Genomic DNA, 19160 nt, shown 5'->3' on the forward strand with positions numbered 1-19160 from the left:
CAGGTAAATAAGTGGGCAAATCCAGAGTTCTAGACTAAGTATTTGACCTTGAAGTCTGGTCTCCTTGAATGTTACCACCTTGTCTGAGAAGAGTCCTTAGTTTGGATGGTTTAGGAGAGTCTAGATTTCAAAGTAGAACCCAATTGTCAGGCTTTGGATTTTTGTCTTAGACCCAGGAGTTATGGGGCCCATGGGTACTAGGTATCCAGGGTTATCCAGCCCAAATGGACATAATCAACCATCCCCTGGTCCTGGATCCCAGGATGATGGGAGTCTGGTAAGCCTGCCCTTTGACCTGAATCTGAATGACGTTAGTAATACAGGCATAGGTAAAATGCCAGCCACACCTGGCTGGCCCATAAAGAGGAAATACTTCCCACACCTTGCTTTTGCACACCGAGGGCCCCCAGGTAAAGGCATCCCCAGTGCAAGCCGCTGGCTTTAATACCTGGGTGTGTCTGCAGGAACCACCCAGTGCAAACCGGAGTGAACCTGCTGCCCTTTCCCCTCTGAGCTGCCAAGTCAAACAGAACACAGAGAACACAAATAGAATCATCACAATAAACCGGTTGTTGGAGTCAGACACAGGAGAACCCACTCCCTGGCACCGCCACCCCCTCCACGGGTCCAGACAGGATGAGGTGCTAGGAGGGCTGAGGAAGGTGCGGCCTGTGGGCATTCCTGCCCAGCAAGCAACCCTTTGGCTCCTCTGGACTCAACTGCCACCCACGTGGATCTCTGCAGGAGCTGCTTGCCAAGGCTGGGAGGGAGGAGGGTCTCCCCTTCCTCCGGGGCCCTGGATTGACGGGAAATGCCCTTCCCACCCACTCAACTTGACTAATGCTGCCGCTTGTCAAGGAAGGGAACTCTTTAGACACATTAAAATCCTAAAGGCATCTGAGGTTTGGAGGAATTCGTGCTGGACGTGCCTCTCTGCAGGGTCAGACGTGGGGGAGGAGAGAGGGGAAGGAGGAGGGGCCAGGCCCAAGTGACAGCTTCAGAAGAATCTGGCAGAACTCTCCAGGTAGTGCCCTCCCTAGCCTGGGGCAGGTCAGAGTCTCCCAGAACTCGCCCGAACTTTTCTGCTGCCTGTGCTCTGGGGCATGTCTCTCTTTGTCTCTTGGATCTCAGGCCAATGAGGAAATATAGGTTAATCCCAGGAGGCAGGGACGGGATCCAAGTTCTTGCTTTGTGGTGTCAGCACCTTTTCATGAAGTTCTAGCAGATCTCACAAAAGATCTTCAGTCTCCCCTCGGCCTTTTCTTTTTCGTAGGTTGGGGAAAAAGGGCTAGAGTCTCCCCGGAGAGAAGTAAACTTGCCATGTGATCCCAGTAGAGGTTTTCTGTTGTATTCCACTTCGTCCCAGGATGCAGGAAGGGCAAAAGCTCTGAAAACTGACCCCTGGATTGGAAGCCTGGCTCTGTACTCCATCCTCGGGCAAGTTACTTAATTGCTGGAGCCTTGGTTTCTTCAGGTGTCAAAATGGGCATAAAAAGCTCTAGTTCACAGGGAGGTAGACAGGATAAAATGAGATACCGTAGATGAGAACACTCTAGACGCTCCTGGTACATCAAAGGCCTAGATAAATCTTGCCTTTTTCCCTTCTCTCACCCTCTCTGTCAGCGGCTTGCTGGGACCTTGATTGGCCAGAAGAATTAGAAGAAAGACCTAGAGAGAGAGACAGACAGAGAAAGAGAGAGAGAGGATCTCGCAGTAAACAAGACGGTCTCATTCTAACTTAACTCTGAGTTTCAAGTAGGGACATTAGCAACCACTTTTTTTCTAGGTGGTAAGATCGGTCATTTATGTGCCTTGGGGTAAATCATAGCAATGCTTTCCTTTCCCATCTGAAACAAAACACAAGCCACTTCATCACCAGGCCCAAACTGATTCAATCTAATCTACCCTCAAGACAGGACTTCCCATTTACTTGAACTTGAGGTTTCCCTCTTTTCCATTTGCCTTATGCTTTAGGTGCAGTACTGAGAGTGGGGAAAGGGCAACTGAAACTCCCAGGGGCTTTAGCTTGAGTATCAGTTGTCAGAAACAAGTTGAAATTATCATGACTCTCCTGAAAATGTCAGAACTAGTAGGTCGCTCCCTAGCCCATGGTCCCGTAATAAGCAAAATCTGCCTAATGCTTGGATACGTGGCACGAATCTCAACTACGGTCTGGGGACTTTTTTTTGAGGTGCCGATGATGACTTTATTCTGCTCACTGTGCCCTTCTTCCTGCGTTTGGTCTACATTTACAAAAGGCTGCCATCCCTGCTTAGTAAGGACTAGACAGGAAAAACATTATGGTGGAGACGGGTGGATGGGACAAGGGTTTGGGGAGTGCTGATCAATTGGGTAGACACTTGGGGAGTGGCAACAGAGTGGGAAGGGAATTAAGGGAGAACTGTTTAGAGAAGGGTGTCAGGGAAGTGAGTAATAGGTAGGTCAGAGGATGGAGAAAAGGAATATTGAAAGAGAACGGATATGCTCTGTGGGCAGGTGGTAAAATATCTGAATGGGAGCCCAGGCAGGGCTAGCAAGGAGTAATAGGGAGGGAACTCGGAGGTGCTGATTTGTCAGAGGAAAATGGGATTGGGTATGCTCCGGCGGAGGATTGGAGGGATCCCAGATCAAGCCCAGATGCCATTCATTTTAATGAAATCCTTCTTTATGCTTCTGCCATTGGAAACACACACCATGTGCTCATCCCAATGACTTATTTTTTTTTAAAGCCCTGCACTTTATGTTTGTGACTTTGCTATGTGCCTTACTGTTTTATTTTTTAGTAATCTCTGCACTCAATGTGGGGCTGAAACTCACGACCCCGAGATCAAGAGTTGCATGGTCTTCCGAATGAGCCAGCCATTGGAGGCACCCAATGGCTTATCTTTTTTAATGTTTGTTTGTTAAGAGAGAGAGAGCAGGGGAGGGGCAGGGAGTGGGAGAATCCCAAGCAGGCTCTTGCTCAGATCAGAGCAGAGCCGGACACAGGACTCCATCTCATGACCTGATCACGACCTCAGCCGAAATCGAGTTGGGCGCTTAACCTACTGAGCCACCCAGGCGCCCCTGCCATGGCTTATTTTTAATTCAAGAACATAACAGCCCCTCTGCTTTCCCTCAAAAAATGAGACACAATGTAAATGCAGCTAGGCTGGATAAAATTCAAAGTCTCAGACCCTTCAGCTGTGCCTTATCATTCCAATGTTATAGAGCAGTTGCCTTCACACAGTCATCTTAACCCCTCACTCCTGATACTGAATCTCCTTTTGTTTACAGTTGTTCTGCACCCTTCCTATAACTTTCGAGAGACTCGTGTGAGGAGAAAGGAGGCTGGCACCCTGAGATTTGTCACACTCCGCTAGCTTGTATACCCAACACAAAACTAAGCAGTACAGAAATCAAAGCTTCACTTCCTATTGGCCTGGGTTCTTCAGGCCTTCCCACTTTTCAGTATCCAGTCCTCCTGGATTTCTAAATTTTCCCTCCCTTTGGGAGGATTGTTCCTTGAACGGGGTTATTAGATCGCCTCCCTCAAGTCTTCAATAAAGCGCCAAGGCACGATAATGTGCTGCTTTTAAAGTACAAACGGCATCCTCTGTGCCTCCCTCTCTCCCTGCCCCTCCCCCGTTCATGCTCTGTCTCTCTCTGTCTCAAAAATAAATAAACGTTAAAAAAAAAAATTAAAGTACAAACGACATCCAAACTTCTGATTCCCTTGATTCTGGAGTCGACTGCAAGCAGTGGGCAAGTTTTCTATGCTGGGTTTTGCTCCTGTCTCCTGGGTCAGGCAGTTCGGCCAGTGGTTGTTCTGTGGGCTGGAGGAGACTGCGGTCTGGGAGGTCACCCTGACAATTACCGCCAACTGAGCGTGGAGGGAGTGGTCTAGGTTTGGCCCTCAGTCTGGAGTCACAGGCAGCACAGAGATCTTGGCTCAGGACCCGGGGCTGAGGCGTGCTGGGACAGCCTTGGGGGTGTCCTGGCTTTCCAGGGGCTGGGGAACCCTCTCTGGCCCGGGGGCGGGAGACGCTGTTCCAGAATCGGTTCTGGCTCCACTGCAGTCTCAGCACTTTCTAATTCCAGCGCCAAACAACAACAGCCGCCCAGCTGCAGCCATGGCAACAGGCCCCGCCCACCAGACCTCGTTCCGAGCCTGCAGCACGTGACCGCAACGTCTGCGTCGCTCCCTCCGCCCCTGGCGCGGCGGGAGGGCGGGGAAGTGCGGGGATGACGTTTACTCAGTCGTCTCCATGGATATAATGCATAGACGTCAACGTCGCCCAGTGTTTAGTGTGTAACGTTCCTCCGTCTCCATGGGAACGTCAGGCGGCCAAACACCAGGCCCCAGCAACAGGCTTCTGATTGGCCGAGTCTTCCAAAGGCGGAGCTTCGTCGCCCGCGCCAGCTCTACCGTGTTGCTGTTTTGGTTGTTTGTCTCCCATTTGTTTATTTCTCAAACAGATCCTGGAGGCTGAGGTCTGGATCCGTCGCCAAGGATGAGATCCAGGAGAAAACGTGCTCAACGTGCAGCTTGCATTTACCGATTATACAGCCTCAAGATGACATAGGCCCTTTGTGACCAAGTCCATTGTGAGAGTCACGGCCCTCAGGCCTGGCGGCTGTCACGGCCCAATATTTGGAGTTACATCCCCGACCCTCCCCCACTTCACAGCTCAAAAGTATTCCCCTCTCAGCCTCATCCCGGAGACTGTGTTGCCTTCACAGTTACACTTGTTCACCCTCCCAGAGCAGTCAGGGCCTTCCGTACCTAATGCCAGGATTCAGTGCTACCCCCTGCAGGATTTGGCTACGGTTTCCCGTCTGGTCCTAATTCTGTTGAATGACATCATTTATCCGTATTCCTACCCAGAGATGCCCAGATTGCTTGTACCTTGAACAAATACCAAAGGATCCCAAAGGATAGGGGTTGGTACTTGTATTCATGGACTCATCGAATCTCACGCTTTTCTCTTTGCCTATTTTAATTCGAAACGAGGAGGGGGGCACTTGACTTCTCCAAAAGAAATAGAAATAAATTGAGGACAGAGATGGGGGTGGATGGAGTGGGGGAGAATTCTGATCTGAAAATCTCAGATTTCTTCATATATGAAAGTAATACACTGATGGAGTTAAACGTTCGGAGGCACAAATAATGTCTCCAGAAACAGTTGTAACCTTACCCTGAGCTCCCACCAGTGAAGCCAAGTTAATATCTGGCAAGAGATAGGGATCTAGCCTCAGGGGTTTCAGTCAAGTTGTGCTTAAAAGAATGCCTTAAAATCTTTAGTTATGGTGTCAAATATAATAAATCTTCACCAGCTCATGCACATACAAGTCTGAAATGTTGCATAAAAGGTTTAGATGACCCGATAATATGTTTTCAAAACCCAGAAAGGGAGAGAGAGACACTGATGCAAACCTCAAGTTAAAAATAAGAAAGTAAAATTACTTTCACAGATTGGAATTGATAAGAAGGGCATCTTGTTCTCTCTGCTCTAATCAGCCCACCACCTCCTGTCCCCTTTATCTGCTCTGGGGAATATCCTTGCTAAGTGTCCTCCCTGGCACTCCTTGGCCAGCTTGTAGCCTACAATTTCCTTTGGAGATGTGAATGAAATTGGAAGCCTGCTCAGTACGAATAGGACCAAAGGGCACAGCTACTTATTGTAATGAACTTCATTCTGATTAAGTCACAGAGACTGCAAGTGCTTACTATTTACCCAGTAAATATATTAAATTGCCAGGCAAGTCTCCCTCCTGTCCTGATGCTGCCAAGGCATATCTGAAAGTCTGATATAAGATCATTTTTAGACCATCAAACATCCCTTCTGAATTTATCATCTGTCTTTACATTTCTAGGAATACAGAGCATCTTGGTCTCCGAGAGCCTATCTATCTGGGTTGCAAAGAAAGAGTAATAATGAGACAATATTTACACTGTACCTTGAAGATGGACCTGAAAAGCTAGGAGGGGTGACTGAGGGCATTTCTCAGTGTGGACAAGGAAGAGGGGAGTATGATGGAAAATGACAGAAGTTCTAAGTACCTAGATTTGACTCTAGCACATAAGCTGGATTTTATGATTCTGTTGAAAAGCACCAGTTACAACCTCAAAGCTTCCATGTCCTTCTCCATCCCCCAGACTTAGTTCTGGAACTTTCTTCCTTTTATTTATTTATTTATTTATTTATTTATTTATTTATTTATGAAGGAGAGAGAGAGAGAGCATGAGTAGGGGAGGAGCAGAGACAGAGGGAGACACAGAATCCGAAGCAGGCTCCAGGCTCTGAGCCATCAGCACAGAGCCCGATGCAGGGCTCGAACCCACAAACTGTGATATCATGACCCGAGCCGAAGTCTGACGCTTAACCGACTGAGCCACCCAGGCACCCCTTGACTTAGTTCTTTCTTTTCGTTCTTTTGACCATGACCCAAACATGGTTGTGGGCCATAGCGTGTGGCAGGGGAGTTTTTAATCCTGGAAATACCAAATACATGATAGTTTCAATGGTACTCAAAGCAACAGTTGGTTTCCTATGTGTCTACATGCACACACACATGCACAGACCCTCCTGCCCCCAGGGTTTGTCTGAGCTGCTCCGCCTAGCTGACCAAATTCAACCTAAAGACCGCGATGTCCTGCTCTGCTGCTGAGTTCCTCAAACGGCAAGAGGACTAAATTCCTCCAGCATATTTCCTCACCTGTAACATGGGATCTGGAGAACTTACTGACCCTACATGTTTGCTCAGCCCTAAGAGAATTATAATGATGGAGCGGTTATTAGTTGATAGTGTGGGAATACCAAATGGCATATAAATGCTTGATTATCATTAATGGGCATTACTTCCCCCCAACACCTTCCCATCTTGGTGTTGAGTGGAGCCTGCACCTGCCAGGTTTCCACAGCAGACAGGCTTGTCTCAGGCCCGGAGGAGCAGCGATCCACCTGGCCTTCCAAGACTCAAGTGCACATCATACCTCTTGCATATCCCAGCTGTGACTGAAATTGAGCTCTTCAACTCACACTCCTCCTGTCTTCAGTTGTAGAAGTGAAGATATTGTGGGGCACCTAGGTGGCTCAGTTGGTTGAGCGTCTGACTCTTGATATCAGCTCTGGTCATGATCTCGTGGTCATGGGATCGAGCCCCACGTCAGGCTCTGTGCTGAGCGTGGAAGCTGCTTGGGGATTTTCTCTCTCCCTCTCTCTCTGCCCCACTCTTGTTCATGCTCTCTCACTCTCTCTCTCTCTCTCTCTAAATAAATAAACATTAAAAAAATTATAAAACGAAACAAAGATGCTGCTACCTTCCCTGCTTACCTCTCAGCACTGTTATGAGGGTCACACTAGGGAATGTTCAAGAAAGGGCTTTGAAAACCATAAAGCAGAAGGCATTCAAGCTTAAAAATGTTTTACTAGACAAGGTGACCTATAAGTGGAACAGTGTCAAGGTGGGATTGGGTGTCATTCATAGGCAGGCTGGATGAATGCCTACCTGTGTGATCTGATACATCCCATGTCAGGGCATGCTCCCTCACTCTCCCTAAAATTCCATTATCAGTGGAATATGCCTTTGGAGTCAGCATCTACCACTCTCTTCAAGTCTTAGGTTGAAAATACAAATTCTTTGATGAGTGAGCAGTAAACTCCTAAAGTTTAACATAAATTAGGTTATCAGACACGTTCCACCCTGACAGGTGAGACAGCACCACATGAGAACACTGGGTTCTTAGGTGGGTCTGAAAAGCAGGATCCTGGGAGCCTAGGGAACATTATTCATTTTAATCAAAGTTGCCCCTCCAAGTTGTGCCATTTGGTGACAGAGGATACTTGGAGCCCACCCAGCAGATCTGGAGTGCTACTCATACATGAAAAGGAGAGACTCTTCTCCCTGTCCTTACCCAAAGCCTCTGAGGCCACTACAGCAATCCAGGGGTTCCCACACTGCTGGATTTTAGGGGCTGGCAAAGTTTTTAAAAAATTGGTGAACTGGCGTGGGGGGGTGGTTGGGGGACCAGTCAGTTGAGCGTCCAACTTGGGCTCAGGTCATGATCTCCCAGTCTGTGAGTTTGAGCCCCGTGTGGGGCTCTGCGCTGACAGCTCAGAGCCTGGAGCCTGCTTCAGATTCTGTGTGTGTGTCTCTCTCTCTGCCCTTCCCCTGATTGTGCTCTCTCTCTCTCTCTCTCCCAAAAATAAATTAAAAAAAAAATTTTTTTTTTTAAAGTTGGTGAACTTGGATGTCTGGGTGGCTCAGTTGGTTGAGTGTCTGACTCCTGATTTCGTCTCAGGTCATGGTCCCAGGGTCATGGGATCGAGCTCTGCATTGGGCTCTGCTCTGAGTGTGGAGCCTGCTTGAGATTCTCTCTCTCCCTCTGCCCCTCTTCCCCATTCACTTGCTCTCTCTCTCTCTCTCTTTCTCTCTCTAAAAGAAAAAAAAAGTTGGTGAACTGACATAGGTTGTCAGCTCTCAATTTTACCAATCACCATTTGTTGTCACCATCATTTTATAAATAAGAGGACATTTTAACATTAACAAAAGTCAGAAAGACATAATCTAAGACTTAGGGACAGCTCTTTTAAATTGAATGCATATAGCTCTGTGAAAACTCCTTGCTTTGTCATTTTTTCCCCTATCTTCCTCTGACAGTTCTATTCCTTCTTTAGTCTCCATGGCGTATCGTTGACAGTGGTCGAGAGCAGACAGAAGCATCAAGGAGAAGTAAAAATCGAATTCAAGGGTGGATTCATTTTCCTAATCAAACGGACCACTTCTTAAACCACGTGCCTTTGGATCACCAGTCTCTGTGGCAAAGGGGTGTGACACAATCTCACCAGGATGGGTAAGAGTGCAATACAATGGTGGGAATATAATACTTTGCGTAGTTCCTTTGGAATTACACCCAGTCTGGGTGGGTCAGTTTGTTTCCAGTTGGACTGATCCTTGCTTGGACCAGGCCCCACCCACCCAAACACTTCCAGGTTTACATGAGGAGGTGGGATTTTTGACTGCTCTACGCCTGTTCAACAAGATCAGATGGGGCTGAGTGGTGAAGATCGGCATGTTCCCCGGAGGAGGGAACCAGCCTGCCTTCCAACTGGTGTCCCAGGCAGGTGCAGGAGACACTGGCAGAGCCAGTTTAACCAGCATCTCGGGCGAGGTTTGGCCATACTTTTTTCCTGCTTGCAGTTTCCTCTAGCAGAAGTGGAAAGGCTCTTCTTGGCAGGTTAGCTCAGTTAGTTAGAAGTGGCAACACTCTACGTGTTCTGCGGCTGTATAGGAACCGAATGCAACCAGCATTATAGCACTGTATATATTGCTGGTAGAGATGTCACTATATATATTATTATATATTATATATGCTTTCCTTCCCAAACCCAGTGTACACAGAAGCTGAGGCTATCATTTAATTCTAAGCAATTTAAGAATAATTAAAGCCCATGAGACTTTCTCTCTCATCAGTAACTCCCTGCTAGATACCTAGGGAAATAAATTCACTTATTCAGGTCACCAGGGCACTGCCTACCTCCTATACTGGGGAGAAAACAGCACAATTATCTATTGTGGAGTAGTGAATTATAAGGTCATTATTTAAAGAGATGTATTGAAACTACTCAGCCAAAATGGCATAGTAATGTATCATGGCACTTTGGTGAATATTGAATAACGTAACGATATCTGTAAAACATTCAGCACAATCCCTGAGCAGCACTCAATAAATATTAGCTACTGTTATTTCCATTTATTCGAGAAGTATTTTTTGAGCAGCCGATACATGGCCAGAAACCGTATTAGGGGCTTGCGAGTCCATCGTGGGTGAAATACGCAGGATTTCTCTCCTTCCGGAGTGGAGAGACAGACACCAAACAAACTCAATCAACAATTAAGGCCTACTCATACGAGGCCTTCTGTGGGCGTTTGGGGGTTCATCAGATCCCAAAGATCCCAACCCTTGTAGAACGGATCTCTTAGATACCAGCCCCATTGTTTTCTAAATAAGTATGCATTATTAGAAACAGTGTTCAGTGCTATACATGCAAAGCCTGGGGTGAGCGAAAGACTTTCTAGAGGGTTCCTAATTCAAGCTGGGTGCTCAGGAGACAACATTCCAAGTTTGAAACCTGGATAAGAGTAGGTTTAGCTGAGGAGGAGAGCGGGAGATGGGGGCAGAGAACACAGGTTTAACACTAGTAACTCACATTGAATTCGGGCTTTCCGTGGTACAATGCCTTTTCACAAACGTCCTGCATCAGAGGTTTGCCACCGGAGTGAATTTAGTCCCCAGCTCCAGGATGCATGGCAGCAGCTGCCTACTTTGCTCCTTTCCAGGAGATCACCAACGTTTGACAGTCGCTGCCTTAGTTTTCCTTGCTCTCCGTTGCCTGGAATAGTTAGTATCAGCTACAAGGATGACTGCTGAGGCCCGAACGAATGCAGCTTCTTTTATTTGTTGTAATGAAAGCCACCCTCGTGCCCCCGGGAATGTGTTAGCAAACATTCGCTGCTGGGTTTAAATAATCAAGTATGGGCTGAATAATAATCAGTCTCTGAGGGCTGAGCTGTCTTCTTTCCCCAAAACATACATAATCCTTTAGCTCACTGTGCCCTTTGCCTCCTGAATTTTCTCGCCTTCAGGTTTCAACGCTCCTCTTATTCCCACTAGCAAGTTCCACAGCCTGGCTCATATTCCAGCTATGAAATAGTTCACATAGTTCTGGGTAGACATAATATTTACGGAAACTGAAGATGGGCGGATTCTGATAATGGCTTGTGGAATAGCCTTCGGTGCAGTCAAAATAACAAAGAATTTAAGAAACTAATGCGTTGAGACTTTTAGTCTTCCATAAACTTCCCAAATGTTCTTACTTAAACCCTGTGTAAGTATCAGCAGAATCCAGGGGAGTGTTGCCCTGGGTGAGAAAGAGTGGTTTGTTCAGCGTTCTGCTGTTTTACAGCACAAATTCTGAGCCGAATTCTGTTTATTGTCAATAGCTCTCTAACAAAGGGCAAAATGGAATGTGCCTGTTTTCAAATTCCTGTGAAAAAGGGTCCTGGAAGACCTCAGATCCTGGTCTAGGGCAATTTGTGTCACTGTTTTTCGGGGCTTTGAATGAAGACTCTAAGCTGTTGAGAGAGATCTTACCAAACATCAACGTTAGTGTGGAGCCACTTATCAGAAAAGGATCTATATGGGTTGTTACTGCATAAAAACGAAATAGAACTAACTGTCCATGCCTGGTTTGAAGTACAGTGATGGCTAGGGAGGAAAGTAAACCGGGAAGAGCTGGGACATTTCTAAATTTGGTACCATTGATCCAAAATTTGGTGTTTATCATCCGGGGGAGGGAGAGATGGTTCGGGGGCAACTCAGACACTAGAGCTTGTGGTGCGCATTTTAAGGACAGAGGGTTGCTGGGTTCAGAGGTGAGGAAAAAGCAACGGTTATGTTTCCCAGTACTTAACTTGACCCTGGGAAGCATTTCCTCTGCCCAGAATGCTCTGCTTCTGGTTGGCTCTGCTTCTGTGGCTGGTTCCTTCCTGTCATTTATTTCTCATCACAAAAGTCACCTCCTTCCACCTAATCCAAACACTCACAACATATCTCTCCATTTTAATTACCTGCTCGCTTTTATCTGATATTTTGGTTTGTTTTCTTGTTTATTACTGGACTACGAGCTTTGCTTTAATAGGAAGCTTGTCCGTTTACTACGGATTCCAGCGACTAGCACATAGTAGATACTCAAGAAAGATACTGAATGAAGAATAAGGAATAGGATAATTGTCCCTGTACAATTTGAGTCATGAAAAAATTAACTTTGTAGAGGTCTTACCTAGTACCTGCAGGTGATTTTCTGGTTCTTATGCAAGATAATAATAATTTGAGGTAAATGAAGCCCCTTTCATCCCTGACAGGGATTCTGAAAGCAATGGAAAAGTAGAAGGTAGGATAGAGATTTCTGATAAGACCACAACTAAATTGGGGCACTTACATGTCTCAAACTCTTGATTTTAGCTCAGGTCATGATCTCACAGTTTGGTTTGTGGGACCAAGCACTGTGTTGGGCTCTGTGCTGACAGCACGGATCGTGGTTGGGATTCTCTCTGTTCCTCTCCCGCTCGTGCTCTCTCTCTCTCTCTCTCTCAAAAATGAATAAACAAACACTAAAAACAGAACACCGCAACTAAATTAATCTCGAACACCGTGGGGCTGCTTTATCTAAACATACAATCTAGAATCACCTCATTTGAAACTCTTCGGTATTCTCCATTGCTAGGGTTTTTTGTGTACTTCTCTGGTCATCTTACCACACTGGCCAGAAACGGGTAAGACGTGTTGAAATATTCACTGTGGCTCGGAGCTGCTGTTTGGTAAGCCTGCTGATCTGGCAGGCCAATGAGTGGAGTGCTACTTGAAAACACCAGGTTTTCTCCATTTCCCCAGCCTATTTCACAACGTCTTGCTTCACTCTTTTCCAAGTTCCAAGCTCAGACAGACACCAGCTGGATGAACACTAGACTTGGATGGCAAAGTCATAGTAGCAAATGAACCCCCGAAGTCCCGCCTCCTGTGAACTCTCCCATTCACGACAAACAGAGGCCAGGGGAAAATGAAGATTCTTCACCCGCAGACACCCTCTGGACAGGTTACCCACAGTTGATTCCAAACCACCTGATCAAGGTGGAAGAAGGAATAGAATGGTTCAGCCAAACTGTGCAAATGAAGAATGCTGTCGGCTGATCCCATCCACGGAGCTAAGCAACATGAACGGGGCAGGAGTGCGTGGTCCTCTGTTGTAACCTTGAAGTTCAGCTCCAGCCCAGATAGGGCTGATGTAGGCCCTGCAGCCAGGCCTCAGGTGATCGTGTGGTCTGCGATACTCCAGTCCTGTCCAGTGCAAGTCTTACAATCAACAAATACTGACCGAGCCCTAGCCACATGCCCAGTCATGGCTAGATTGCCCAAGAAGCCAAGTAAGAACATGCTGGGGCCAGGGCAGGGCCAGGGATGGGGGTAAGGGGCATTCAAGAAAGAACTGGGAAAACTGTAGCCATCATTCTGTTTATTGAGTACCTTGCTGTTGTGCAAGGCACTGTTTCTGGCACTGGGGAACCCGCAATTTTTCCCTCCCGCATGAACTTACATCCTGGCCTTATTTCAGCATACTGGTGAGTTTTAGCTTTTGAAATAAAATTTTATTTTGCAATTTAATGTTGTTTTTATTTTGAACCTCTTGGGAGAGTACCATCGTCATTTTGGTATCGGGGCCATAAAAATTTTATTACGGCCTATTCCCCGTGCTGTTAAACATACAAACGAAAAGTTAGGTGTTTAAACCTCATGCCCAAATATTTTCTAAAAAAGTCACTTGTAGTATTAACTTGAATTTGTGAAAAAGAAAGGATTTGTGGGGGGGGGGGCGCGCCGCACTTGGGTGACTCCGTCAATTAAGCATCCAACTCTTGGTTTCGGCTCAGGTCATGATCTCATGGGTCTTGAGTCTGAGCCCCACATCGGGCTCTGCAATGAAGGCGAGGAGCCTGCTTGGGATTCTGTCTCCCTCTTCTGCCCCTCCCCCACCCACTTTCTTTCTTTTTTTTTTTTTTAACATTTATTTATTTTTGAGACAGAGAGAGACAGAGCATGAACGGGGGAGGGGCAGAGAGAGAGGGAGACACAGAATCGGAAGCAGGCTCCAGGCTCTGAGCCATCAGCCCAGAGCCCGACGCGGGGCTCGAACTCACAGACCGCGAGATCGTGACCTGAGCCGAAGTCAGACGCTCAACCAACTGAGCCACCCAGGTGCCCCCACCCACTTTTTCTCTCTCTCTCTCTCTTTCTCTCTCTCTCTCTCTCTCATAAATAAATAAATAAACATTCAAAAAGAAAGAAAGAAAGAAAGAAAGAAAGAAAGAAAGAAAGAAAGAAGAAAGAAAGAAGGAAAGAAAGAAAGAAAGAAAGAAAGAAAGAAAGAAAGAGAGAAAGAAGAACCTATCCCAGACAGATTGTCTCATTGTGCTGATCACTGTTTCTGAAGGGGGTGGTTGTGGATTTAAAACCACAGGTAATGGAAGCATTTAGACAGCAAATATGATGGGTGTATGCAGTTCTAAGAATGGGTGTACCCATGGGCTTTGGAAGCATTTATATTATTATGCCTGATAAAGCAGGTGCTGCTCAGGATTTTGGTTCCCCTCACCTCCAGAGAGTACAGGTAAGAAGTCACCCATCGAGCCCCTTTATCCAAAGAGAGAATCCACGCTGCCTTCTCTGAGCTTTCTGTTTAATGTTCATTCTTTCCTCACACATTTATTGAATGCTTTCTAGTGTCACGAAGCTAGGCACCAAGGGTAGTTTCCTACCGAATGAGACAGATAAGCCCCTTGCTTTTGTGGAAATCATGGCCTAGTAGAGGCAGACAATGAAAAACGACGTAAATAAAACCAATAGGGTACCATGGTGCTAAGTCCTGGACAGAAAAGGACAGCAGGTAATGTAACAGAAAGTGACTGAGGGATGCCACATTGGACGGGGGACGGGACAGGCTTCGTGGAGAATTTGATATCTGAGCAGGCATTGATCATGTGGAAGAGTCAACATGTTAAGATGTGGGGGGAAGAGCGAGCAACGGATGGAAAGTCTCAGCTACAGACCCAGCTTGGCAGGTTTGAGGAACAGGAAGAAGGCCAGCGTGGCTGCAATGGAGGAGATGAGAGAAAGTGTTTCAAGATGAGGTCGGAGGGTTAGGCAGGGGCTGGGACCTACATTTGGTAGACCTCAGTAAGGAAGGTAAATTGTTTTTCTACAGTGTGATTCTGTAAATTGGCCACTAAACAGGTTTGAAGGGATTGATGGTTTAGGGTTTAGTGTTATGATTTAATTCCGAGCCCCACTAAGTGGGAGAGTAGACTTTCAGCGTGGGATCTGTCCCTGTCTTCATTGATTACCTCTCAATCTCCGGCGGGCCAGAGTCTGAAGGTGGAATTCTTCAGTAAAGTCATTTTGGGGATGTTAGCCAGTGATCTCTAACTCACTGACACTCCATGTGAAATAACAGCGGAGAAAATCAGACCTCAGCTGGGAGTTTTCTGGTAGGACACAAGCAGAAACTGAGCTAAGACAAAAAGTGTTCATACCTGAGGATGAAACTCGAATCTATAGATCAGAAGGCAGCGTAACTCTGAATGCCTACATACTGGCCAGGATTTTCCTGGTTTAATGTTTACTTACTTTTGAGAGAGTGAGAGAGAGCGTGCGAGTGAGCGAGCACGTGCGTGCCTGAGTGGGGGAAGGGCAGAGAGAGAGGGAGACACAGAATCGGAAGCAGGCTCCAGGCTCCGAGCACCAGCAGAGAGCTCCACGCGGGGCTCGAACTCACCGACAGAGAGATCATGACCTGAGCTGAATGAAGTCAGACGCCTAAATCCACTGAGCCGCCCACGCGCCCCTTCCTGGTTTAGATTGGGTTTTTTTTTTTTTTTTTTTTTTTTTGTCGTCACAATTATTACCGTCTCTTTTAAGGATCTTTCTTGCTGAGCAAGGCTGTAGATAAAATGGTATCAACTATGCTTGAGATGTCTTAACACCTCGGAGCGCGTCACGTGCCAGCCCATTCTGGCCATGCCTGGCCCTACCCATGCTGACTCTGGGATTTTCCCCATTGGATGGGAGTCCTGCAGCTGCAGTGTTTAGTCAGGGTGTGTTGTTTTCCTATAGGTTTAGTGACCTAGATGGGCTTCTTCTGAAAGTCCAGCAGCTAAGTCCACCAGAGCTGCAGAAGTTCAGCTCAGGACAGCTGAGGAGCCAATGACCTGGAGAAGACTTGCCGGTCTGCCCGCGGTGAGCTCTGCTTTCTACAGGAAGTGTCAGCACCACTGACAATGAGGGTCCAATGATGCAGGCTGTGGTGAGACAGGCTGCAAGCTTGGGCTGAAATGTCTCCTTCTCAGGCACTATAACTATTCCCCAATGTCCTCAGCTCCAGAGGGAGCGTATCCCAGGGACCACACTGAGCTTTGTTTAAATGCTCGCATTAGCAGAAGGACGGGGATCCCATTGAATCATCATCTCCTGTCAAAAAGCCAAGGGTTGTTCCGAAGGAATGCAGCTTTTCCCAAAGAGGCTAAATCCCTAGTACTGATTAGTCCTCATGGCCACGGCGGGGGTGGGGGGGGGGGAGGAGGGGGGAGGGCAGTGTGTTTGTACGTGAGTGTGTGCAGCGATGGTGGTGGTAATCCTGTGCCTCCGCTGTTTTAAAATAGGAGCAGTCTTTTTGCTCACTGTCTGAGCCATAGGGTGAGTAACCTTGACCCCTAAAGCCCTCCACTGGGTGTCATGTGTGTGTGAGTCCTGCCCCTCCTTGGGTCCAGACATTTAGAATGAATAAATTAGAGGGTGGTGGTAACATGGTCATTGTCATTGCAGACAATGTGGCATTTATGTATGGGCACTGGCTGTCTTTATCATGGGGCTCAATAACAAGGGCAAGTTTGATCTTTCATCACGAACCACTGGGGTGTTCTTTAGGCCTAGAGCCTGCAACAGCTGAAAATAGCCCTAGCATCTTGTTATTTTCTCTTTCCCAATTTTTGCCTATTCATACCCAAGAATAAAAGACACAGCCTGTTCAGCCTTTCCAAAGACTTAAAGAACCTTATCTATTGATTTCTAAGTACTCATAAAGGACAATATTTGCCTTGCTTGCATGAGGGTATTCATTCATTCATTCAGCCGTCCATTCAGGAGATATTCATCGAACACCTGCTACAGGCGAGGCACTGGGCTAGGTACTAAGTGAATATCAGTACATGAAAAAGACAAGGGCCAAAGCATGGGGATGTTGAATAAATCTAAGAAGCGACTTCCCCAAGTCCCTGAAGGAGTTGATTTTGCTATACACATCTTCCTGACTTCTGGTCCCGTGCTCTGACCACAACCCTTCACCGCTAGACCACACTTCCCCAAATAAATAACTACTTCTGCATGCTGGGGACGGATTGTGTGCGGCAGCATTTACGTAGGCAGTACAGACAGCAGCCTTTCACTTAATGTTGCAATAACACCGGGCTAAACAATGTGCACTGGCTTCCAGAGTTGCTGAACAAATGCTTGATGTGGGTCAGGTCTCTTAATTCAAATGCCAGAGAAGTACAAAATAGGAAAAGTCTCTATCTGATAAGGAGCAACTGTTGAGGAAAGATATGTTTGTTGTCAGTTTGGGTTAAAATCAGACACGGGATTCTGCCCTCCTCTTCACTTCTGGATCCCCACAGAGGAGGAACTCCGCACATAGATAATCACAAACTGCGTAAGTTTTGGTTTTATATGCTTAGACTTGTCCCGAACACAGAACCCCTGCCCTGCTAGAAGGCAGCACTATGTTCACAGAGGCACACACACATCTGTCTCAAAGTCACCCTGACCTTGGCTAATGGCAAAGATAATTTCGTGCATCAGTTCTGATTTCCCTCTATTTTAAGGCTACATCATGTGAGCTCCACATTGAAAATGTGATTTTGTAGTCCTGAGGCGGATACCATGAGCAGATTCAGATGTGAGAGTACGTTAGGGTGATCAGAGATTCAGATGCTCTGGCATTTCAATCTTTATCATGTCACTTCCCAGAGGACAGTGGGTCCAGGTCCCATCTCTGTACCGTAGTCACTTCCTCTGATACTGGTCTCTGAGCCCTCCTCTATGTTCTTACCTCTGTCAAAGCGTTTGCTGCTGCTTTGTAATTCTCTCCTGATTTGCTGATCTTCTCCCCAAAGCTGGAAGGTCTCTGAAGGTAGGGACAGGTCCATTCTGTTCTGTACAGTAAGTGCCAGCCCCCAGAACTCATAGGAGTGCATGGCCATAGGAGGCTGTCAGTAGTTCCTGGATGAATAAATAAAAGAATTATGAATTCATGGTTCTGTCCTTTTCAGAGGATGGGTTTAAATCTCCAACTCTCAGGTCATAATGGTGCTGGGAAGGAAAGAGTTAAGCTATCTGGAGGGGCTAGGTTCATTCAGAGACCCCTTTCCTTTTATTGGCAAAGACAGGATAAAGTGATATATGAGATAAATCCTGGGATATAAAATCTTGACGCATCTTTTAGGTGCTGAGTTGAGCTAATTCAAACTCTGAAGGGGAAATAAATGAAGTCATTCTAGGTTTTCTCTTAAGCGGCCTGAGATCCAGTTATGAAGGGAAGGCAAGGCCAGACCCAGAAATTTAAAGCTTGACCTCCTTTGTCCAAGCTAATAAGAGAAATGGATTGGCCTTCATGACTTTTTTTTTTTTTTGTAAATAATCAAGAACAGTGAAGTAGCCTGACAGATGGTAGAATTAGGAGAACTGAAGGCCGGAGAATTGTTTCACGATTCAAGGCAGCTCGGAGAAGTCTGTGTTTATGTATTATGTTTTTCCTTCTCGCTCTCCTTTTTTAAGTGCGGAGGTTGGGGGGCGCCGAAATTCCCACCAACATAAACCAGTGCCATACAATGATGAAATTCTGTTTTCACCTCTGCCTGTGACAGGGAATGCAAAAAATAGCAAGTGGCCCAGTTCCACGAATCCCCGCCTCCCTGCCCTCCCAGCTCCCGCCGGGTTCTCATCTCTAAGAATGGAGGTTAGCGCACCGCGGCGCGCGAGCCGCACGCAGTCCCAGGACCCGGAGGATGATGTCAGGCGGCGGGAGTGGCCGCAGCCGGGCCGGGGAGGCCGAGGCCCCGGGGGAGCGAGTAGGGAGGGCGGCCTGGCCCGGCCGACGGCGCGCCCGGCCGCGCGGCGTCGCCTGGAGACAGCCCTGGCGGCGCAGTGTTGCTGTAAACAGCCGCTTCCCTGTTACTATCTATAGCAGGATCGCCTGGCTCCGGGGTGCGGCGGCTGGAGGCAGGTCGGCGGTCCGGCTCCCCGCGCTCCCCGAGGGATCCGCCCGCTGCCCTGATCCCGCCTCGCCCCTTTCCGTGAGCCCCTGGCCCGAAGAGTGGGGGAAGGGACACAGAGGCTCTGCTGGGATCTGCGGCTTCGCGTCCCAGAGGTGGCCGGCGCGCTGGGACCCAACCAGGGGCAATGTGACCCCAGCTGTCCTTTGCAGCGGAGCAGGAGGCTGGGGGCGTCAGGGGGCGCAACTCACTCCCGAGCATCTAGGCGCCCCAACCCCGTTTTCCAGGCCACGGGGCCG

At 47.5% G+C, this 19160-nt stretch overlaps 1 long non-coding RNA gene across 1 annotated transcript; it reads right to left on the reverse strand.

Annotated features, from left to right (window-relative positions):
• Positions 1 to 552: 552 nt before the first annotated feature.
• Positions 553 to 6210, reverse strand: LOC111560902. The gene is made up of 2 exons (XR_006599807.1): positions 3690 to 6210; positions 553 to 1668 (listed from the first exon to the last, which is right to left on the reverse strand). It is a non-coding gene; the product is annotated as an uncharacterized LOC111560902 (long non-coding RNA).
• Positions 6211 to 19160: the final 12950 nt, after the last annotated feature.

The sequence above is a fragment of the Felis catus genome, chromosome B3 (genome assembly GCF_018350175.1).
Source record: "Felis catus isolate Fca126 chromosome B3, F.catus_Fca126_mat1.0, whole genome shotgun sequence".
Lineage (NCBI taxonomy): Eukaryota > Metazoa > Chordata > Mammalia > Carnivora > Felidae > Felis > Felis catus.